The 22,541-nt window shown below is 43.5% G+C and overlaps 1 protein-coding gene across 7 annotated transcripts in view; it reads right to left on the bottom strand.

Moving 5' to 3' along the window:
- LPP (LIM domain containing preferred translocation partner in lipoma) overlaps positions 1-22,541 on the bottom strand; it is a 692,297-nt gene that overhangs the window by 615,109 nt on the left and 54,647 nt on the right. For 6 of the 7 annotated variants that reach the window (XM_082461500.1, XM_082461502.1, XM_082461505.1 and 3 more), the window contains one exon: positions 7,417-7,533. The gene's annotated coding sequence lies outside the window, so the exon portion shown is untranslated. Of the gene's footprint in view, positions 1-7,416; positions 7,534-22,293; positions 22,514-22,541 lie in introns of those variants that run through there. The other variant, XM_082461507.1, reaches the window with a different exon arrangement.

The following is a 22,541-nucleotide window of genomic DNA, read 5'->3' as shown; positions in this document are numbered from 1 at the left end:
AATGATGCATTAAACAAGATGGACTTAATTGATATTTACAGGATATTCCATCCAAAAACAACAGAATACACTTTCTTCTCAAGTGTTCATGGAACTATCCTCCAGGATAGATCATATCTTGGGTCACACATCAAGTCTGGTAAATTTAAGAAAATTGAAATCATATCAAGTATCTTTTCCAACCACAATGCTATGAGACTAGGTATCAATTACAGGAAAAAATCTGTAAAAAAATACAAACACATGGAGGCTAAACAATACACTACTAAATAACCAAAAGATCACTGAAGAAATCAAAGAGGAAATCAAAAAATACCTAGAAACAAATGACAATGAAAACAGGACAACACAAAACCTATGGGATGCAGCAAAAGCAGTTCTAAGAGGGAAGTTTATAGCAATACAATCCTACCTCAAGAAACAACAAACATCTCAAATAAATAACCTAACCTTACACCTAAAGCAATTAGAGAAAGAAGAACAAAAAAACTCCAAAGTTAGCAGAAGGAAAGAAATCATAAAGATAAGATCAGAAATAAATGAAAAAGAAATGAAGGAAACAATAGCAAAGATCAATAAAACTAAAAGCTGCTTCTTTGAGAAGATAAACAAAATTGATAAACCATTAGCCAGACTCACCAAGAAAAAAAGGGAGAAGACTCAAATCAATAGACTTAGAAATGAAAAGGGAGAAGTAACGACTGACACTGCAGAAATGCAAAGGATTATAAGAAACTACTACAAAAAACTATATGCCAATAAAATGGACAACCTGGAAGAAATGGACAAATTCTTAGAAAAGCACAAACTTCCAAGACTGAACGAGGAAGAAATAGAAAATATAAACAGACCAATCACAAACAATGACATTGAGACTGTGATTTAAAATCTTCCAACAAACAAAAGCCCAGGACCAGATGGCTTCACAGGAAAATTCTATCAAACATTTAGAGAAGAGCTAACACCTATCCTTCTCAAACTCTTCAAAATATAGCAGAGGGAGGAACACTCCCAAACTCATTCTATGAGGCCACCATCACCCTGATACCAAAACCAGACAAAGATGTCACAAAGAAAGAAAACTACAGGCCAATATCACTGATGAACAGAGATGCAAAAATCCTCAACAAAATACTAGCAAACAGAATCCAACAGCACATTAAAAGGATCATACACCGTGATCAAGTGGGGTTTATCCCAGGAATGCAAGGATTCTTCAGTACATGCAAATCAATCAATGTGATACACCATATTAACAAACTGAAGAGTAAAATCCATATGATCATCTGAATAGATGCAGAAAAAGCTGTTGACAAAATTCAACACCGATTTATGATAAAAACCCTCCAGAAAGTAGGCATAGAGGGAACTCACCTCAACATAATAAAGGCCATATATGACAAACCTACAGCCAACATCGTTCTCAATGGTGAAAAACTGAAACCATTTCCTCTAAGATCAGGAACAAGACAAGGCTGTCCACTCTCACAACTATTATTCAACAAAATTTTGGAAGTTTTAGCCACAGCAATCAGAAAAGAAAAAGAAATAAAAGGAATCCAAATCAGAAAACAAGAAGTAAAGCTACCACTGTTTGCAGATGACATGATACTATACATAGAGAATCCTAAAGATGCTACCAGAAAACTACTAGAGCTAATCAATGAATTTGGTAAAGTAGCAGGATACAAAATTAATGCACAGAAATCTCTTGCATTCCTATACACTAATGATGAAAAATTTAAAAGAGAAATTAATGAAACACTCCCATTTACCACTGCAACAAAAAGAATAAAATACCTAGGAATAAACCTACCTAAGGAGACAAAAGACCGGTATGCAGAAAACTATAAGACACTGATGAAAGAAATTAAAGATGATACAAACAGATGGAGAGATATACCATGTTCTTGGATTGGAAGAATCAACATTGTGAAAATGAATCTACTACCCAAAGCAATCTACAGATTCAATGCAATCCCTATCAAACTACCAGTGGCATTTTTCACAGAACTACAACAAATAATTTCACAGTTTGTATGGAAACACAAAAGACCCCGAAGAGCCAAAGCAATCTTGTGAAAGAAAAATGGAGCTGGAGGAATTAGGCTCCCGGACTTCAGAGTATACTACAAAGCTACGGTAATCAAGACAGTATGGTACTGGCACAAAAATAGAAATATACATCAATGGAACAGGATAGAAAGCCCAGAGATAAACCTATGCACCTATGGTCACCTTATTTTTGATAAAGGAGGCAAGAATATACAGTGGAGAAAAGACACCCTCTTCAATAAGCAGTGCTGGGAAAACTGGAGAGCTACATGGAAAAGAATGAAATTAGAACACTCCCTAATGCCATACAGAAAAATAATCTCAAAATGGTTTAAAGACCTAAATGTAAGACCAGACACTATAAAACTCTTAGAGGAAAACGAAAACATAGGCAGAACACTTTATGACATAAATCACAGCAAGATCCTTTTGACCCACCTTCTAGAGAAATGGAAATAAAAATAAACAAATGGGACCTAATGAAACTTAAAATCTTTTGCACAGCAAAGGAAACTACAAACAAGACGAAAAGACAGCCCTCAGAATGGGAGAAAATATTTGCAAATGAAGCAACTGACAAAGGATTAATCTCCAAAATATACAAGCAGCTCATACAGCTCAGTATCAAAGAAACAAACAACCCAATCCAAAAATGGGCAGAAGACTTGAATAGACATTTCTCCAAAGAAGACACACAGATGGCCAAGAAGCACATCATAAGATGCTCAACATCACTAATTATTAGAGAAATGCAAATCAAAACTACAATGAGGTATCACCTCACACCAGTCAGAATGGCCATCATCAAAAAATCTACAAACAATAAATGCTGGAGAGGGCGTGGAGAAAAAGGAACCCTCTTGCACTGTTGGTGGGAATGTAAATTGATACAGCCATTATGGAGAACAGTGTGGAGATTCCTTAAAAAACTAAAAATAGAACTACCATACGACCCAGCAATCCCACTACTGGGCATATACTCTGAGAAAACCATAATTCAAAAAGAGTCATGTACCACAATGTTCACTGCAGCTCTATTTACAATAGCCAGAACATGGAAGCAACCTAAGTGTCCATCGACAGAAGAATGGATAAAGAAGATGTGGCACATATATACAATGGAATATTACTCAGTTAAACTGAAATGAAATTGAGTTATTTGTAGTGAGGTGGATGGACCTAGAGTCTGTCATACAGAGTGAAGTAAGTCAGAAAGAGAAAAACAAATACTGTATGCTAACAAATATATATGGAATTCTAAAAAAAAAATGGTTCTGAAGAACCTAGAGGCAGGACAGGAATAAAGACGCAGACATAGAGGATGGACTTGAGGACACGGCGAGGGGGAAGGGTAGGCTGGGACGAAGTGAGAGAGGCATGGACTTATATATACTACCAAATGTAAAATAGATAGCTAGTGGGAAGCAGCCACATAGCACAGGGAGATCAGGTCTGTGCTTTGTGACCACCTAGAGGGGTGGGATAGGGAGGGTGGGAGGGAGATGCAAGAGGGAGGAGATATGGGGATATATGTATATGTATAGCTGATTCACTTTGTTATAAAGCAGAAACTAACACACCATTGTAAAGCAATTAAACTCCAATAAAGATGTTTAAAAAAAAAAAAAGACCTGGTGATCAATGAATGTGTGTTGTAAACAATAGCTTTCTAATGTATATTTCCCTCTTATGTATGTCTTTCTCTGCAACTAGACTATAAGCTTCTCATGGTTAGGGACTATGCCTAATTCACCGTGGTGTCCTAAAGATCCTGAGTTTTGCTGGCTTCCAGACAAACACTGGGATCAGGGCAGAGAGCAAGCACACGCCCTGTGAACCAGGAGTAAATATTTGGCAGCAATCTACACAGGACTCATGGGGCTCTCCATCCATTCACCATCAGCCCCCCTCCACCACACAGTAGCCCAATGGGGGAGAACCTGAGAACTCCTGACAACCTAGGGCTCTGCCCAAGGTAGAGTAGAAGTGTGTCCACTGTGTTGAGGTCAGGAAATGGAAGCATGTGGAATTAGGAGGAAAGAAACAAAAGAAAGAGCCAGCTCCACCTTCTACTTACATGGACAGCAAAACATCTCCGACAACACATCCCTTGGTTACAGAACAGCCACAGGGCCTCAAGAGTCTGGATGAGTCCCTGCTCAGACCCAACAAATCCTTTTGTAACTTTCGAAGCAGTAACATAAAAGCATTAAAGCTGGCTACACAGATGGTCACACATGCCCAGAAATCACCTGACTGACAGATTGGAGGGAGCCAAGACCTTCACCTCTGACGGAAGTGACCAATGCTTTGCTTCCGGCGGAGAGTAATACCTGATTCTTCTGAGGACCAAAGAGGAAATATTAAAACTGAAAGCCCTTGGCTACCATCAACAATTGTATGCTAGTATCAACAGAGGGAAATAATTTCCTTCCTGACTCCCACTAGGCCAGTCACGCCTAGAGCAGAAGGTGTGATTATCTAATCAAACAACGCAAGTCCCAAATGGCTAGACTGTAGCTTCTAGGGAATTTCTCAAAGCGCTGAGACTTCCTCAGTCTCTGAATCTACCTCCCTCCACGTCCTGCCACCTAGAGCAAAAACAAATATGGAAAGTAATCATGATACACAACTTCATCTCAACTTCAACCATGATCATTAAGCTAGGTTCCAGATCTAGCTCTTTTCCAAGACGGAGGACAAATTACTGCCCATCCAGTCCTGGGGATGATGGGGGTACAGATTTGGAAGGAAGGGCACACACTGAGCATATACTATGCACCAGGAACAGTGCAGGGGATTGCACATTACATTGTCTTATGTTTCTTTATATTTAAGATCAATATTTTTCTTTATAGTCAATGTCTTATTTTTCTTTATACTCTTTATGTTGAAACTAAAGAAGAAAACAACTGTAACGATCTATCACGTATGAACCACACTTTACAGTTTGCAAAACAAGTTGGCATCTATCAACCCACTTGCTCTAAACAAACACGAGACGTGGGCAGGACAACGATTATTATTCCTCATTCTCTGATCAGGGGAATGAAGGTGGAGGGATGTTGTTTTTAGGGTTGCACATCTAATATTTGGCAGGTCTTCTGATACCCCATGCCACCATACTCGCTGCCTTTTTATGCACTCGCAAACTTCTTAAGGCGTGCTGGTCCCAGAAGCCTATTTCTGTCCAGTTATTTGTTTCATTGTCATACAACCACGCAGTTCAGCCTCATCTGTGCTAGAATTCCTAAAGCTTTCCAACAGAGAATTGGTCAGCACCTGACAGAACACCCTCAGGAAAAGGGCCAGTCACTACCTTTGGATTTAGTCTTTCTACCCAGGAAAATGCACTGTGCACCTATTATGTGCCAGAGATCCTACTAGCCTGTGGAGCTACACACATGAGCAGGAGATGCTGCCCCTCTTCTGACTGCATTTTATATTCTTAAAGGTCATTGTCATGTGTGCCCTGCATCCTGCCTTTTCCGGGTCTCATCCCTGTAACAGTGGGACATCATTTCTGGTCCTCTCAGCATCCTAGTGTGGAGAGGCCAGTTGGCTAACGTCCCTTTCAGAGGAGGAGGCAAGGACTAAAGTCCCATACCCTAGGAGAGCCCCAACAGGAGGGTAAACAAAAGGTTCATGGTCGCCCACAAAGCCTTAGTGCCCTCTCTGCCCCCTATCAGCACTCACATACTCTTTGGAGGAACCACCTCTTCTCCACTGTGGAGCTGCCATAAGCTTCCAGGTGACAGCAGGCAGCCAGCTCGTGACCAAGAGGGGAAACATCCTGCGGATGAAGCCAACACACACACAAGAGGGCAGAGCAAGGAGCACTGCAGAGAAACAGAGCCCAGGTCCTGCTCAAACTGAGCCTAAGGGCCACCTTACCTCGGGACTTGCCGGCTTCTGGCAGGGTCACACCCCCCCCCCCCCCCCCCCCCCCGCCACGCTGTTCTCTCTGTACTGCAGCCTGAGGCTGCGTCAGTGTTTTGGAAGACAAAAGCCACTGCTGGCTCATAATTAGCTTATGGACAACAGACACTTCTGAGTTTCTTCCAACGCGCTCCTGGTAAGGTGCTCTCTCCCATTCTGTCATGACACACTCGATTTTTTGTTTGAATCCAAGTACAAGGCTTCATATTCATCACAATTTAATTTTAAGTACTGAAAAAACTCAGGCAGTAGAGCGGAGAACAAAGATTTACATCTGATGCTCAAAGCGTATGCTTGGGGCAAGACATCTCAGACCATGTTTGAAATGTTAACAGACTAAAATGTTTAAGAGTCCAAGCAGTGGTTTCCAGTCTTTCACCTTATGCAGATCCATAGGTGCAAAGAAAACCCGGTGTTCTTTTAAGATACATTGATTAAGAAAACAAAGGGTGACTAAATGTAACTGTAAACTCAGACATACTTTTAAATGAAATTAGGTTTTATGGACCACTACAGCATCTGCTCCCTTTTGAAAAACTACACCATGATCATGGCAACACATATTATTTATCTGGTAAAAAGCCAGAGGCGGGGCATATAGGGACTGGCCCTGGAGATGGAGAGCACAAATCTAGAATTCTAAATAGAAGCCTTTCCCAGAATCCCCCAGCTATTTTCCTCAGATCCCCCTACAGCCCAGGGTATCCCATATCATCGATTCTTTTCTAGAATACGATGTTCTACCTGCTATAAACACAGAGGAATTCCAAAACATAAGGGAAAGTTTCCCTTACCTGCTCACCATTCTCCTTTCTGAGTGTGCAACAGGATTCCAGGAGTCAAACTCAGATCCCTGTGGAGCCCGTGCAGGCCCTTTAAGACACAGGTGCACACCCTTGACTAAGCGAATTTAGCTTCCCCTACCTCAAAGGGTTGATGTGAAAATACAATAAGATCACAGAAGAAGCCTCTTGCACCGGGGTGAGCAAGAGCAGCTCAATACTATGACTTCTTTTCCTCAGAAACGCCCATAACACTGTTCACTGACACTTTCTTTCTGGTCCTTCAATTTCAAGAACACTTCCCTCCATGACAAAGGAGAAAGAAGGAAGCAATGCAATTATTGGCAATCTAAAATGCTCATTCGTCCAAATCTTCTTCCAATTTCTCTTCCTGACACCTTCCAAGAGCTCAGTCCTGCCTTTGCTTTGCCACACATTTTATTAGCATTATTATATCCTGTCCATTGCCAATGAAATCGGCTCAAGAAGACAGGAAGAATATTTTTTTTCTTCTTAGTTCGTAGTCCATCCTAGTTACCAGTGCCCATGCTTTAAATGGAAACCACTGATTTTTAAAACTCATTAAAATATGCATATTGATTATAAAAGGAAAAAGTTTTCTTCTTTGCATAGGACTCACCAACTGAGGAAAAATATCTTCCCTCCGATGAGTGCCCTGTAGAACAACGGAGAAAGCACTGAACTGGAATCAGGTGACTGGATTCTGTCTTCAGTTCTGTTTCCTCAATGTTCCCACCTGTGGAAATGGGAGAAGGAGGTTGCTTATGAATCTCTAGGATCTTACCAGCTGTAGAACTTCCCAAGTTTATGAACTTACTGGGTAAACCATACTGGGAATACCAGGCTTGAAACCCGCAAATCTAGTGGCTGACCTCTGTATCTCCTAAGCTTCCAGTCAGCTCCTGGCACTTCTATTTCACTAATGTGCCTTAGAATGATGAGGAAAGAGAATGCTGGTACCCCAGTGTTCATACCTCAGCTTTTGGGGGGAATATAGCTTCATCATAATATCAGAAGTGAAAGAGAGAGATCAATTAGATACTCACATTTTAGGCAAGAAAAAACTAACAGCAAAATCTGAACTACAATAAATAAAAAGAGACAAGGAATATGAGTTTGGAGATAGATTTCTAACTATGGGATCTAGTGGCCGCTGTGAACCTTAGTTTCCTTGCCCAAAAAATGAGAGCCAGTGAGCAGCAGAGGGCTGGACAACCTTGATGCTTCCTGGGAAGTCCTCATTACTGGCTTTATTTCATTAAGAACTATCAGTATGGGCTTCCCTGGTGGCGCAGTGGTTGAGAGTCCGCCTGCCAATGCAGGGGACACGGGTTCGAGCCCTGGTCTGGGAAGATCCCACATGCCACGGAGCAGCTGGGCACGTGAGCCACAACTACTGAGCCTGCGCGTCTGGAGCCTGTGCTCTGCAACAAGAGAGGCCGTGATAGTGAGAGGTCCGCGCACCATGATGAAGAGTGGCCCCCGCTTGCCACAACTAGGGAAAGCCCTCGCACAGAAACAAAGACCCAACACAGCCATAAATAAATAAATAAAAAACAAATACTTTAAAAAAAAAAAAAAAAAGAACTATCAGTATTTTGGATTCGTCAATATATATTCCAACAGACAAGTATTCCAGGGTAGCTGGTTGTTACAAAATGTGTCTTTTGTAGACACAGGGGAAATCCACATACCAGAAAAATGACTACTCCCATTTTTATTGCTGTCATTTGAAACATTATTGAACCAGTCATACAACTGTTTTGTGAATATGATCCCATTCAATCTTCAAATACCTGTACAAGCTCAAAGTTGAGAGAGACCTTAAAAATGACCCACTTCAACTCTTCCAACTGACAGGAGAAGAACCTGGGGGCCAGAGGAGGGAGGTGGCCACCCAGGAGCGCACCATTAGTGAGTGGCAGGCAGCCCAGGGCTCAAGTCCGGGGCTCGCTCCACTGGACCGAGGTACGGCCACTGTAACAGAACAGGTCACCGACACTCACTGGCCAGAGACCTGCCATCAGCCATGCAATCAGCTTTGGAGGAAAACCAGGACTTACACACCCAGACCTCAGAACACCCGCTTCAAAGCTCTTGCATAAACACATGAAAGGATGCTCAACATCACTAATTATTAGAGAAATGCAAATCAAAACTACAATGAGGTATCACCTCACACTGGTCAGAATGGCCATCATCAAAAAATCTACAAACAATAAATGCTGGAGAGGGTGTGGAGAAAAGGGAACCCTCTTACACTGTTGGTGGGAATGTAAATTGATACAGCCACTATGGAGAACAGTATGGAGGTTCCTTAAAAAACTAAAAATAGAACTACCATACGACCCAGCAATCCCACTACTGGGCATATACCCTGAGAAAACCATAATTCAAAAAGCGTCATGTACCAAAATGTTCATTGCAGCTCTATTTACAATAGCCAGGACATGGAAGCAACCTAAGTGTCCATCATCGAATGAATGGATAAAGAAGATGTGGCACATATATACAATGGAATATTACTCAGCCATAAAAAGAAACGAAATGGAGGTATTTGTAGTGAGGTGGATGGAGTTAGAGTCTGTCATACAGAGTGAAGTAAGTCAGAAAGAGAAAAACAAATACAGTATGCTAACACATATATATGGAATCTAAGGGAAAAAAAAAAAAAGGTCATGAAGAACCTAGTGGCAAGACGGGAATAAAGACACAGACCTACTAGAGAATGGACTTGGGAACATGGGGAGGGGGAAGGGTAAGATGTGACAGGGTGAGAGAGTGGCATGGACATATATACACTACTAAATGTAAAATAGATAGCTAGTGGGAAGCAGTCGCATAGCACAGGGAGATCAGCTCGGTGCTTTGTGACCACCTAGAGGGGTGGGATAGGGAGGGTGGGAGGGAGGGAGACACAAGAGGGAAGAGATATGGGAACATATGTATATGTATAACTGTTTCACTTTGTTATAAAGCAGAAACTAACACACTATTGTAAAGCAATTATACTCCAATAAAGATGATATAAAAAACAAAAAACAAAAAAAAAACGAAAAGAGTCATGTACCACAATGTTCACTGCAGCACTATTTACAATAGCCAGGACATGGAAGCAACCTAAGTGTCCATCGACAGATGAATGGATAAAGAAGATGTGGCACATATATACTATGGAATATTACTCAGCCATAAAAAGAAATGAAATTGAGTTATTTGTAGTGAGGTGGATGGACCTAGAATCTGTCATACAGAGTGAAGTAAGTCAGAAAGAGAAAAACAAATACTGTATGCTAACACATATATATGGAATTCTAAAAAAAAAAAAAAAAATGGTTCTGAAGAACCTAGGGGCAGGACAGGAATAAAGACGCAGACGGAGAGAATGGACTTGAGAACATGGGGAGGGGGAAGGGTAAGCTGGGACGAAGTGAGAGAGTGGCATGGACATATATACACTACCAAATGTAAAATAGATAGCTAGTGGGAAGCAGCTGCATAGCACAGGGAGATCAGCTCCGTGCTTTGTGACCACCTAGAGGGGTGGGATAGGGAGGGTGGGAGGGAGACACGAGAGGGAGGAAATATGGGGATGTATGTATATGTATAGCTGATTCACTTTGTTATAAAGCAGAAACTAACACACCATTTTAAAACAATTATACTCCAATAAAGATGTTAAAAAATGTTCTTGCATATAGCCCAACAGCAGAAAGAAACTAAGTTGGGAAAATGGAGTATAATCGAGGTGAGTCCAGCAAAGCAATGTGTTTCCTGAGAGCTAGCGCTCTTGACGGGCATTCGAAATTTCAAAGCCATCTCACTGAAATGAGAGAAAGGCATAATTTCCAACTTGCTGAGGGGATGGAATGTGAGGAGTCCAACACTGGCTCTGTGGACAGTGAAATCTCAAAAAAACTAAAATAAAAACAAAAAGACCCCACCTCTAAGTCCCAGGAAACCTAAGCTTCTCCTTGCAGAGGGAGATATCAATCATAACAGTTTGTACAACAGCAGCAAAGGGCAGCTGACTTCCCAGATTTTCAAACTTCGCTGAAAGGCAAAGCTCTCCACCTTGGGCCTAGGGCAGTGTTTCAGGCACTGGCTAGCTTCTCTCCGTGCACAAATGAACACGGTTCCCCTTCTCCGTAGTCAACTTTTCTTCTAACAATTTTTTTTCTTCTTTTCCATAAAGAGAACAAGCAGTTCTGCTAAAAAACCACTGTGAAATGATTGAAGTTCTCATGCAAACAAACCATTAGCAGAGTTCAAATGCAATTTAAATTACCAGTTGTTAAAGTGCGCCTCGATTTCTCCGCAAGTTTCCAAGGAGAATTACATACTATACACCATTTAATTGGTTGTTTTCTATTTTTTAACATCCATTTATTCCCCCCCATTTTATTTTCAGAAGTGTCTATAAAAGCTTCCCTTTAAAAAATTATACATTGTTGGACAGATTAAACCTGAAGATTGAAAAGTAGCAGAGAAACAGCTGCAGGATTACGCAGCTCAGCAGAAATTGATGGTTTCGACACCACAAGACATGCAGAGTTTTAAAATCTTAGGAATCACCTGATGGTGCCCTCACTGTTTACAGATGAAGACGCTGAAACCCTGAAAGGGAAAGGAAGGCTTGGCCCAAGTCCTCTCACTGGTCAGTGACAGGTGCCAGGTGAGAACTCCCTACCTTCCAGCCCCGTGCTGCCTCTTCCCACTACCACATGTTGGAGGAGATGATGGGAAATGCTCAACAGATTTAATTTCCACCTGTAATTTTTTTCTTAAAGAAAATATGAAGTCATCTTCAAATACATCCCTGACCTCAAAAGTGCAGCTGAAAAAAAGGGAGAAAGAGAGGTAAAGGCTGATGAATGAGTATAGTCAAAGGAGCTCCAAATGAGCAGATTCCTGGCAGGAAAAGTCAAGACACTCTTCTAGACTCATTAAACAAGTTATGGGACATTAAGACTGCCGATTTCCACTGCTTTATCTGGCTCAGAACTTGTGGCTGCCCTGGAATGAAGAGAAAAAGGCAGGTCTTGTCACTTCTGTAAATGGAAAGGATTTCTAGAGGCCATCACAAGTACAGGGCGAAGTTCAAGGCTTTGCTATGGGACCTCTGTAAATTATTTAACCTCCCTGAGCTCAAGCTTTCCTGTCTTCAAAGTGGGGCTAATATCACCTACCCCTCAGGGTGTATGTAATCATTTCTTGGGATGCCGTACCCAGCATGCAAAGCACAGAGCCTGCACGCAGTGTGCATTAATCAATGTTCACCCCCTCATCTTCCAAAGTTTCTATCTACAATTTCTCAAAGCCTATGGTTCTGTGGTTCTCATTTATTAGAACTATAACTGAGTCTTATAAGCCATATATGCTCACTAGGTCTGTTAGATTCTGTGTGTCCCCTGACTGTAAATTCATTTATTTTGTCATCTAAAAAATAAAACAAAATAAAATACATGCCTGAAAACTTACACATACAAGCATTTGCCACCAAAAGCAAACTCTTTGGAACTGCTATCTAAAAATGTCCTTCGAATCCAACTGATGAGTCAGACAGTAGTAAAAACCCCAATTTAATGCCCAAGACCTCATTTAAACTGTCCATCAGCCCTATGAAAAAGATTTCCCAATTGTCCACTGAGGAAACTAAGGATCAGGGAGGTCAAACAACTGTCTAAGATTTGGGGGCTAGTAAATGGTGAAGCCCAGACTTGACCCCAAGTCTTCAAAATCAAGCTCCACGACCTGTGTTTTATTATTTTGCAGTTAAAACTATACTATGGACAGCTATTCTGCTCGAGGCAGAAATATACCTGAAAAAAAAACCTTCTGCTATGTTCACATTTTAAAACGAAGTCTGAACTTTCAAACTAAAAAATGTTCACATTAAAAGCAGATAGATCCTTCTTGAATGTCACCTTGCTGTTATGTTCTTTTTTTAAAATTTATTTTATTGAAGTAGAGTTGATTTACAATGTTGTGTTAACTTCTGCTGTACAGCAAAGTGATTCAGATATATATATGTATGTATATATGTATATTCTTTTTCATATTCTTTTCCAATATGGTTTATCACAGGATATTAAATATAGTTCCCTGTGCTATACAGTAGGACCTTGTTGTTTATCCATTCTATATATAATTGATTGCATCTGCTACTTCCAAATTTGCAATCCATCCCTCCCCCACCTCCCCTTCCCCTTGGCAACCACAAGTCTGTTCTCTATGTCTGTGAGGCTGTTTCTGTTTCGTAGATAGGTTCATTTGTGTCATATTTTAGATTTCACATGTAAGTGATATCATATATTTGTTTTTTTTCTTTCTGACTTACTTCACTTCGTATAGTAATCTCTAGGTCCAGCCATGTTGCTGCAAATGGCATTATTTCATTCTTTTTTATGGCTGAGTAGTATTCCATTGTGTATATATAGCACATCTTCTTTACCCATTCATCTGTCAATGGACTTTTAGGTTGTTTCCATATGTTGGCTATTGTGAATAGTGCCGCTATAAACATAGGGGTACATGTATCTTTTCGAATTATAGTTTTGTCTGGATATACACCCAGGAGTGGGATTGCTGGATCATATGGAGAAAAGGGAACAATCCTACATTGTTGGTGAGAACATAAATTGGTGCAGCCACTATGGAAAACTGTATGGAGGTTCCTCAAAAAACTAAAAATAGAAGCTGCCATATGATCTTGCTGCTATGTTCTTAAGTGAAATAAAGAGCTCAGAGCCCTGGCACTAAGCAGACATCTGCCAGGTGAGAAGCAGGCTTGAGAAAGGTTAGCAGTGAGCTAACATCAGGGCAACTCAAAAACATTATTCAAATGTCTGGGCTCATGATCAAATGGATCACGGGTAATCCTAGTATGAGCTTCTGAACACCCCCCGGCGCAACTGTTAGCTGCCACGATGTCAGCTGCCCTGCATTCAGAGGTGCACAAAACAGGCACTTGCTGGCACCTCCTGTCCTTAAGAAGGCACAGTGTACGGGCCTCGCAGATATAGGCGCTGAGTCAGACATGCCTTAAGCTCTCAAAGAGCTCACAGGTTCAAGAGGGACACACTCACCCGGGACAAGACAGAAGGAAAAGTGTGCAAAGTAGCAGTACGTGCAGTGTCCTTTTGAGGGTCAGGAAGAGCTCTGCCGACGATGACTTCTAAACTGAGCCTGAAGATCCAAGAGGATTTCCACGTATGAGGAGGAGGGAAACAGGCCCAGAGAACACAGTGTGCTAAGGCTTTAAGGAGATGAGTTCAGGGTGTTCTTCTTGGGGAAAGTGACTAATCTGGTGAGGCCAGTGGCAAAAAACATGGAGGGAAGTGGTGGGACATGAGGCTGGAAAGGAATGCTGCGGCCAGAACATGGAGGACCTTGTGTGCCAGGCTAAAACACTGGCACTTGAGACTCATGGCTACTGCATTTTAGAAAATGACACAAGAGAAAGCTAGATGGAACTGAATCCCCTTCCATAATCAGCTTCCAAGCACAGCAAGGGTGGGCGTGTCTAAACAAAAGCTTCCTCTGGAGGGACCCCTTCTCTGTGGCCCCACCCAGAGAAGTCAGAGGAGTGGGTGGCCCTCAGAGTTGCGCCAAACTCACCCCTCCACTGACACTTTCCTCTAGTCTGGAACACTCACCCATGGAAGACCCAGAAAAGAAACCAAGTCTCGTGTTCCAAACAGGATTTCCATTCTGCCTTTAGGGAAATGTCAGCACTACCCAATTTGATGAACCAGAAGAACACAGGCTAAACACAAGCTCTAGCCTCTTTTCTGTCACTCAAGAAGCAGGAGCCAGAGGCCTATCCAGCACACACTATGTGTGCTCAAAGCTCCATATCACAGAGCTCCCAGCCAGGCTGGCACCACGTGACTGGGGCCTTGTAATGAGCCTGAACTGAGTGATGCCACCAGTGATGTTATAAGGAAACCTTTCCCTTAAAGGAGACTTTGTGGCAGGTCCCATATGTCAAAGGCACAGGCAAGATGTGACCCTTCCTGCCCTTAAAGAGCTCCCAGTCTAGAGATAGAGATAAAACATAAAGTAGGTGATGGCAGGTGCCATAGAAGGAGCACAGATAACAGTACAAATCTTCATAACAACCTGTGGGTTGGTGTGATTATTTGTACCCACTTGACAGACGAGGCAACTCATCAGGTTAACTGACCTAACAAATCACACAGCTAGGGAAGCATCACAGCCAAGACTCAAATCCAGATCCCATGCCTGTAGGCACCATACAGTTACACTTTATTGCCTCCTGGCCCACTGGGTTGTGAGTTAGCAGAACAGAGAGATCGCTTCTAGGGGAGTACGGACGGTAGGGAACGGATGGTGATCAGAGGTTACTTCACTCAGAAGGTGGCATCTGTGCAGAAGTTTACAGGAGGAGCAGGAGTTCTAGGGATGAAGATGGGAGAGGTCATCTCAGGCAAAAAGAACAGCATGAGTTACAGCATGAAGGTGAGAAAATGAGTGAGCGGGAACATCAAGGGTATTCACAGTGGATAGGTACTGCTATCTGGTTATGATGAGCCCTGGGTAGCAGGGGCAGGAGTGTTTACTTAAATGCCAAAAATACTAGGAAAATGTTATGAATAACAAAATAAGTGAATTTAAAGTCAGGGAAATACCGCTGAATATACTAGGAAAATAATAAATGTTTCAAAACAGGACTGTGGCATGGTCTCAGGTTTCCTTGGGATTCTGTGCTTCGGTGCTAAGACCATGCACTAACCTTTCAGGACCTGGGCCAGAGTCAGGAATAAAGGGCCTTCAAGTCCTTTCAGGTCAATGTACAGCGGGACACTGGACCCTCTGGAGGTTAGGACTTCTATACCTATCTCATAGATCCTGACCTTCTCGAGAAGAGTTTCTACAGATAACGAAATGAATTCCAGGCCCTTGCTGGAGCATAAGTACCCCCCCAGTTGGTAAAAAGAGCATGGAGTACAGGACGGGAGTTATAGAATCAAAAGACCTTACACTTGATTCTTGGATTCTCCACTAATTAACTATGGAATGCTGAGCAAGTCACTTCCTTTTAACGAAGGCACAGTTTCCTCAGTTGTACAATGGAAACGATCATACTTACATAGCTAGGTTCTTGTGAGCATTAACAAGGAATCTGTGAGATTAAATATAAGGATATGTGTTTCTACATGTGGGGTGACATGTTTAGAATAGATGCTCCCCTTGAAAGCCACCACATTGATAGAAATAGTATAAAAACTGCCCAATCCTCCTGGTGAAGTATCTAAATCTGGAATTGTCAACAATTTTTCCCCCTGTTGAAAATTGAGCTATATTCCCCAGGCAAAGTCATTACATCTTTTTGTGCCAAATTGTTTTCATCTTTTAAATGACCCAGTAATCCCACTTTGGGCAATATACATAAGGGAATAATCCAAAAGGAAAAAAAGAAGGCAATTTGTTCAGAGATGTTATTCATAGTGCTATTTCTAGCTCCTTATATATCCCTCTATTATAGCACTTATCTCACTGTGCTGTAATTATCCACTCCCATACGCCTCCAAATTATCTTTGAATCCATCCCCGGCACCTAGCACAATGCCTGGCATACAGTAAGAACTCAATAAATGTTTGTTGACTAAATGAATGGGTAATATACAAGAGAAATTTTAAAAGAAATTCAAGTGAGCAGAAACAAAACATTGTTTTTAAGAGATGATGCTAAAAGAGGTGTAAAACAAAAAAACAGAAAACAAAACAACACTGGCAACTATAGACTGCAAACTATTTGAAGAGGAGTTTGTGAAGAAGCCTCAGGAGCGAATTTCAGATGATTTCGTCTATAATCTCTGGTCGTCTCCAGGCTTAAGCCAAGTGCGGTCTAAGATCGCCATGAGACACCCCAGGAAAAGAGGTCACATGCTAGGTCACTTTGGCCTGGTGGCCAGAGCACGAGGCTCGGTCAGGAATCTTGGATTCCCAAACTGACTCAGCCAGTACCTAACATTGACTAATCACCTAACTTCTCTGAGACCAGTTTCTCCATTGAAACTTGGAGTACTTACAGGGGAGTCCAGCCCATTAAAAGGAATTACAGGGAGCCGGGCAAGGGCCAGCAAGTGTGAATTCAAATGTAAATAAAAAAGGAGGGCTGAGGGGTACCCTTGGACCAGGGTCCCCAAGGCAAGGTGGAGCTTTGAAGCGGCAGCTCTTCCGGGCCCCCACTGAGCCTTCTAAATCCATCTGACGGGGTGGTTGAAGGCGCCTCACCACAGAGTTTACCGGAGGCAGGAGTCTCTGCAAGAACAGAGGACACATCAAGGAAAAACCGTATGTTAAATATGGCCCATGAAGTCAACATCACTCTGATGTTCTGTATTCTTGGTGGGAAAGAATGCTTTATACAAATACCCAGAAAGAGCAAAGGAAGCGGCATGTTCTGCGGGGCTCATCGTGGGGCGTTCCAGCAGCTCTCAGCCAGGACGTCAGAGGCAGGAAGCCACTGCCCTCCGGTCCTTGGCCAGAAGCTCAAGGCTAGAAACCAAAGCGGGGAGCACTCAGACTCCTTAGTCCAAACCAGCTGCAAGTCTGTGCACCCCACTCCACCTCCACCGGGGTCTCTCAGATTGCTGCCCACTTGAGCTTGACATTTCCCTGGAGGAAACTGCACCTGACATCCTACAGAGTTAGATGATCCCACCAAAGCATGTCATGAACCCATCCCCTTCTCTCTGGTTCCACTTCGACTACCCTAATCACTGTGATTACCACCTTTCACCCGGATTGTGGCTTGCTTCTACTCCTGGCAATGCATTTCCCCCACAGAAGTCAGAATGATGCTGGTAAACGTAACTCAGATGCTTCCCATCACACCTCAACTCAGCTCCAAGCCCCTTCTCGAGCTCACTGACACCTACCAGCCACTGCCTTGCCCTCATCCCATGCTTCTCCCCCAGCAGTCCACTACCTTCTGGCACACTGGTCTCCTCTGTTCCTCAAACACAAACTCATTCCCACTCCACAGCCCTGGCACTGGCCTTGCCCTCTGCCTACAACGCTCCCTGCCCAACCCCGACTTTCCCATGGCTGGCTCCTTGTCATTCAGAGCTCAGCTTAAACATCACTTCCTGGGCTCTTCCGCATTCCCTCACGGGCAGAACACCCTCTGTGAACCCTCCTAAGCGTTACTTATTATTCTCTGCCGTTTACATGTTCATCTATTATCCGCCTCCTCCACACAACCCTACTAGAATGTAAGTTCCAAGGGACCATTGTTTTGTGTGTCTTTTTCTTCACTCTAAACCCAATACTGGATCAGCGCCCAGAGCAGTACGAGGCACATAATTGGGAATCCAATAAAGACTTAATGAAATTAGATGAATGCATGCCACAGATGGCAGAAGCCTAGAAGGCTGCTTCAAGGCAAGTAGCCCAGCACTGCGGCTAACATCCTGGGCTTCGGAGTCAGACGCGGATCACTGACGCTTGCACTCAGGAGCTGTAGCAGTTCAGGCAAGTTTTCCCACTTCTCTAGGCCTTATTTATCTCAACTAAAAAGGGGACAACAGGACTTCTCTGGTGGCGCAGTGGTTAAGAATCCGCCTGCCAATGCAGGGGACACGGGTTCAAGCCCTGGTCCGGGAAGATCCCACATGCCGCGGAGCAACTAAGCCCGTGCGCCACAACTCCGGAGCCTGCACTCTAGAGCCCGCGAGCCACAACTACTGAGCCCACGTGCCACAACTACTGAAACCTGCACGCCTAGAGCCCATGCTCCGCAACAAGAGAAGCCACCGCAATGAGAAGCCCGCCCCCCGCAACGAAGAGTAGCCCCCGCTCGCCGCAACTAGAGAAAGCCCGCGCACAGCAACGAAGACCCAACACAGCCATAAATAAATAAATAAATAAGGAAAAAAGAAAAATAATATTAATTAAGGGTGGGGCGGGGGGGACAACAGCACCTGCCTTGTGGGAGTGTGGGGAGAATTAAAGGAGATAAACCATGCGGCGTGCCTAGAGCAGGGCTCAGCACAGACGAAATGTTCGCCGTCATCAACTGCAGCCCCATCTTCCAGGCGGGAAAACTGAGACTCAGAAAGGTGCATGCGTCTTCACCCAAGTTAGACACTGAGTTAACAGCAGAGTCAGGTTAGAAAATCTCCTTTTTAGTCTCTGTCCACTGCTCCACAGACCAGTTATTCCTTAGACAATAATAATAACAAAAATACCTGATATCATGTCATCGATTTATATATTCTGCCTTGTTCCAGAAAAAATCTGAAGTACCTGACAAAAGATGCACACCGTTCATGATTTTTTTTTAAAGTAAGAACATTGGGAAGGGAGATGGAAAAATAAGGTGAAGGAAAGGGACAGAAATATAAGCCATATGTCTCATACCATTTGCTAGAGGTGAGCTTCACATTTGGCTCTGAGCTTCCCAGAGGCCAATATAAACCAGAGGGAAATACCTGTGTACATATGGTCCTTGGGAACACTTGGTTACTGAAATGTCACAGCACTGTGTGAGGAGGTGTCACCACCCAGGTGAGAATCACCCTGGTTTTTCACACTCTTGCCAGCTGAATTCCACCATCTGCTTACTCCTGATCACAGGCACTCTAAAGCCACACGACCTGGGTTCAAATCCCAGCTCCACTACTGATTGCATGATGTTGGACGACTTACTTATTAATTCCTCAAAGCCTCGGGTTCTTCTGCTACAAAATGGAGATAAAAAATAGCACCTAAATGGATAAATAAAATGTGGTGGTATATATACAATTTATTACTATTCAGCCATAAAAAGAAAGGACATTCTGACACATGCTACAACATAGATGAACCTTGAAGACATTATGCTGAGTGAAATAAGCCAGTCACAAAAGGACAAATACTGTATGATCCACTTCTATAAGATACCTTGAAAAGTCAAATTCATAGAGACAGAAGGCAGAATGATGGCTGTCAGGGGCTGGGGGAGGGGAGAATGAGGAGTAAAAGTTTAATGGGTACAGAGTTTCAGTTTTGCGAGATGAAAAGCATTATGGAGATTGGTTGTCCAATATATGACTGTACTGAACACTACTGAGCTGTACACTTAAAAATGGTTAAGATGATGGGGCTTCCCTGGTGGCGCAGTGGTTAAGAATCCGCCTGCCAATGCAGCGGACACGGGTTTGAGCCCTGGTCCGCGAAGATCCCACATGCCACGGAGCAACTAAGCCCGTGCGCCACAACTACTGAGCCTGCGCTCTAGAGCCCGCGAGCCACAGCTACTGAGCCTGTGTGCTGCAACTACTGAAGCCCGCGTGCCTAGAGCCCGTGCTCCGCAACAAGAGAAGCCACCGCAGTGAGAAGCCCGTGCACCACAATGAAGAGTAGCCCACGCTCGCTGCAACCAGAGAAAAGCCTGCGCGCACCCACGAAGACCCAACACAGCCAAAAATAAAATAAATAAAAAATTTTTTTAAAAAATGGTTAAGATGGTAAAAATCGTTATGTGTATTCTACCAAAATTTAAAATACAATTAAAACAATAGTACCAACTGAATCACTTTGCTGTACAGCAGAAATTAAAAAAACATTGTAAAACAACTATACTTCAATCAAGTAATTTTTAAATAAATAAATAAATACCCCCCCCAAATAGTACCTACTCACAGGTAGCTGTAGTAGTGAATCAATGTAGGTCAAGTGCTTAGCCCAGTGCCTGGCACCCAGAAAGCAGTCAATGCATGTTAGTTTTCCTTATGGGCAGTAATAGCATTCCCACTGGTACTACCAACCCTAACCTCTTGGTGCCCATGGTCAGCATCACAGCGGGAAAACATCCCAAGCCTCCATGCTTCAAGGTAGGCTTGTGCCACCTGGTGAACAGAGCCTACAATCACGGCCCAGGCACAGTGGGGAGGAGGAGGTGGGGTGCGTGCAGGTTCCCGGGAGGGAAGTCCCTGTCTCCCCTGTGCTTCAGAGCCACTTAGAGAGCTGCTTCCCCTCCCTTCCTCACCGACCACACAAGCTCAGGTGTCAGAGCACTTTCTCCCCTCTATGGTGATCTGTCACCTAACGCCATGGGCATCAAAGCACTTCTCCAAAACACATCTCCAACATCTTTCCTGCACTAGAGAAAGGGGCCCCCAAGCTGATCAGAAACTGATCTGACTACGAAGAGTTACTCATTAGGGCCGTGTAACATCTGGGGGACTGTAGTAGGGTGGTGCCCTCTTGGTCTCTGTCGAATGCTGCTGTCACATCAAAGAAGGCTAAAGAAGTCTCTGTGTGTGTGTGTGTGTGTGTGTGTGTGTGTGTGTGTTTAAAATCTATTCAGAATCAGGGCTCACCTATGAATGGGAAATTATACTCCAGAATTCTTGCAGCTTTAAGAATAGTGGGAGAGGCTCAGATGGAAAGCCCTGATCAGTTTCTTTCAAGGCCTGTGCATAATTTCACCTCCCAGGGTAAAGCTGAAATAAAGGCCTCCACTATTCAGTTCCTCCTCTTGGACAAGCTATCATCCTCTTTTAGGAAAGAAAAAGATAACAGGCAGCAAAGCAGATCGGAAGGTAGCAGCTCACATTCAAACAATATTCACATGACCCAAAGAAGAAAAGGGTAAGTAGAAACCAAAGAAGAAAAAAAAAAAAAAAGTGAAATTAAAAAACCATCAAATTCAGACCTTTGAGTCCATGTAACATGACAGAAAGAGGTCTGACCTGGGAGAACTTGGCTCCAGTTCTCAATTTCTCACAAATTAGATCAATAAGTGTGGGCACCTCTGGCATCCTGAGTCCCAATTTCCTCATCTGCAAAATGGGCATTTTCTCTGCCTTTGTCTGAAGGGGCAGCTTCCACATAGTAGAAGGAGGAATGACCCGAGAATAAAAAGATCTGGATTCTAATCCCACCTAACTAGCCATGTACCTGTGAGGCAGGTGAGCTGCACTCCTGGGCCTCCCCTGCCCACCATCATGCTGTAAAATGAAACAGATCAATCAAATCATCCCAACTCCCGCAGTCCATCAGATCTACGCAGTGTCCACACGCCAGGTATTTACTGCAGAGTGGATGCCGTGCAAATGCTATACAGAAACCTTCTGCGTACTCTTAAGTCCAACCATAACTCTGCTTTTCAAGATAAAACTAGCCCTCCCCAAGTGTCCACAAACACCCCTTCTGGGGTGTTGCTCTAGCCCTAGCAATCAGACAGACAACAACACTCCCAAATTACCTTTCTCCCCAAATTAAGTTAGGCCTCACTCAGGTGGGAGGAATACCTAATTTTTAATATACGAATAGAATTCTTCCTCAGGCATAGCCCGTCTCTAAATCCCACTGTGAGAAGTATTACCCTGGGAAAGCAGCTGTCCACACCCCAAAGGAAAGCAGCTAGTGCTCCCAGCCACATGCCCCACCACCATGCAAGCGAACCAGCCCTCAGGACTCTGAGCCCTGGGTCTGCGGGCAGAAATGTCACTGGCTCTGGCAATAACGATATACTCACGCGCCGTCAGGCCCCACAGGCAGCTGGCCTTCCGCTGGCCCTCACTCTCTCTCTCACACACACTGAGTCCCACTGCAAGGAGGTGGTCCCCAGGCCGGAGGGGAACAGCACTGAAACCTTCTCTCCTCGGCTCCCAGAACAAGGGGCAAAGGAATGGAGGGGGAGGGGCGGGGGGGAGGGGGCGACTTTGTTTCTGGAAACAAGAATTCAAATCCTGCTTCTCCTAAACCCTGAGTCACCTCCTTCCC

The sequence above is a fragment of the Balaenoptera physalus genome (genome assembly GCF_965194825.1).
Source record: "Balaenoptera physalus genome assembly, chromosome: 4".
NCBI classification, from domain to species: Eukaryota; Metazoa; Chordata; class Mammalia; order Artiodactyla; family Balaenopteridae; genus Balaenoptera; species Balaenoptera physalus.
Note: the sequence above shows the minus strand (reverse complement) of the source record. Positions and strands in the feature narration are given on the sequence as shown.